Source organism: Pteropus alecto, unplaced genomic scaffold (genome assembly GCF_000325575.1).
Source record: "Pteropus alecto unplaced genomic scaffold, ASM32557v1 scaffold61, whole genome shotgun sequence".
Classification (NCBI taxonomy): domain Eukaryota; kingdom Metazoa; phylum Chordata; class Mammalia; order Chiroptera; family Pteropodidae; genus Pteropus; species Pteropus alecto.
Window position 1 is genome coordinate 2,816,381 of NW_006434835.1, and position 2,507 is coordinate 2,818,887.

General features: G+C 48.9%; 1 pseudogene; it reads left to right on the plus strand.

The window, feature by feature from the left end:
- The first annotated feature begins 271 nt into the window (after nt 1-271).
- LOC112478664 lies at nt 272-390 on the plus strand (annotated as a pseudogene).
- Nucleotides 391-2,507: the final 2,117 nt, after the last annotated feature.

Here is a 2,507-nt window from a genome sequence, read left to right on the forward strand (position 1 = left end):
AAGAGACAGGAGCATGAAGGTGTCCGTCTCCTCCACCCAAGCCGATGCCAGAGTGTGGGGCGTTTGTGGAGACAGCACTCGGGGACACGGGCGCGGGGTCCCACACGGCCTGCATTTTGGACTGTGGCTTTCCACCTCTCGTTTCTCTGTAAATCCGGTCCGCCCTGCTCTCCAGGTTCTAGGATTCTTCAAATCTCCAGGCAACCCAAAAGAAATGACCATTCTTTCTTTCGTTCTAGCACAAATATGTTCGTTTTAAATTGTCTAGTTTGTCTTCGGCCACGCCACCCTGAACAAGCCCGATCCCATCTGATCTCGGAAGCTAAGCAGGGTCAGGCCTGGTTAGTCCTTGGATGGGAGACCACCTAGGAAGACCAGGTGCTGTAGGCGGCAAATAAATAAATAAATATAGATAGATATAGATATATTGAATGAATGAATGAATGAATGAATGAATGAATTCCACAGTTCTGTCGTTTCAAAAGGTCTGCAGTGGGAAGGAGTTCGGCCAAGTGCGCTCTTTCTACCGTCTCCATCCATTCTCCTAGCGAATGTGATGGGCCATGGGTCCTCGTGCCCATGACCTCCCGGAGACGATCCACACAAAGAAGAGTGTCAGCGCGCGATTCCCAGTGCCCGGGCTGCTTTGAAGCTCTTGAGCTGTGCCTCGTTCCCAAACTTCCAACTTTGCAATAATAAGACTCGTCAAAGATGTCATATGCCCCGTACAGGCAACACGTAGGCAGAATAGAAACAACTGATTACTGTGGCCTTACCTGTTCCACTGTTTCTTCAAAGTCCAGGCGTTAGACACGGTCCGGGCACTGTCGTCCCTCTGCTCAGACTGAGCGCATCGGTCCCCCGACGCGCGATTTTGGAAGCCAGTTGAAGTTGTGCAAAACCGTTAACAAAATGTCATCGTATGTATTTTCGATTGTGTTGTTAGCAATTGATTAGAGCCCGTAAATTCGACTGCATCAAAGGTTGGTTTTTATTTTTTTTTTTTTTGTATCTTAGGATAAGGAAGAATGGGGGTGGTTAAGAAGACTAATATTAACGTTTGCCCTGAATATGAACTTAAGCCATGACATTTTACATCTTTCCAAAACAAATATCATTAAGTGCATCTTACATCTGCAGAAGGCGAAGTAGAATTCTCAATGCAGGAGCTTCCGTGACAAGTTCAGAGCTGTGTGTTCAGTGGGCAGGACCTGCCAAAATTCGGAACTGCATTTCTACGGCGTGAGGGCACATGCCCAGAACTTCGGGGTTCAGTAGGACCATAAACCACCGCTCACAGCCAATCTTTGAAGATGGAAGATAAATGTCGACCCGCAATTTTCAAGACTTGATAATAAAGGAGTATAGAAATTAAAAAAAAAAAAAAGGAAGAAAGAATGAAAAAGAGAAAGCTTTCTATATTTCTATACAGCCAACCTGCTAGAAGGGTAATCTGAATTTCAAAGGGCCCGAGAGAAGCAAATGAGCGTAGGCAGGATGCTCACTGTGTATGATAAGGAATAGGAAATCTCGCTGTTCACCCAGGAAAGCTCCACGTCGCGAAGATTCTCCGCAGGGAGAGTCCTGCCCCGGCTGGCCATGAGGGTCCTGTTCAAACTCGCTCCCCTGACAAGTCCCCTGCTCACCTTACGTGTGGCCTTACCTGTTCCACTGTTTCTTCAAAGTCCAGGCGTTAGACACAGTCCGGGCACTGTCATCCCTCTGCTCAGACTGAGCGCATCCGCCCCCCAATGCGCCTCGCAGATGGCGCCAGGCGTGGGGCCCTGTCAGGCATGCAGGGTCTTGTTTCTGAAATATGTTTCGGGAAAACCTCCCCGAACCCCAAAACTGAAAGAAGCAAGGAAAGGAGGAAAGAGGAAAAAGAAAGGAGGGAGGGAGAGGAGGGAAAGCGGGAGGGAGGGCGGAGGGAGGGAGGAACAGTTATCGGCCGGACCTGCAGGAGGCCATGAGGGGACAGAAAGGAACCGGGGTTCAGCCCACCACCCGCCGGGTACTGAGCATCTGCCTAGCTCACTCTCTCCTCATTCAGTCCTCCGATCAGGCCTATTTTGCAGATAAAGAAAATGAGGTTTAAACGGATCGACTAACTTGCCTAAGGTCGCACAGCTGGAGAGGCAGGAGGAGCCCAGTGTTGAGCTCGTAGATATTTCTGGCTTCACGTCCAGTGGCATTTCTAGAAGACATATTTAAGCTGTCGGTGGCTTGCCGTGCTCAGGGACGTCTCCATCCCGCTCACCGACCCCGACAGAAAAGCTTCTGCAAACCAGCAATTATGGCTTCGGGTCCAGGCTGCTTCCCCTGCAGAAGCTAATTAGATCAAGACAGGAATCTGACAAACCATAGTTCAAACCGGCTAATTAGATTAAGATCGATATAAAATCTCCTTTAGACAAAGGAGCAATTGGACGTTTCTGGCAGAGATATCTGCAGTTCATGTCAATAAGGTAAGGAGGAAAAAACACGTGTTGAACAGCGTCCGTGAGCCA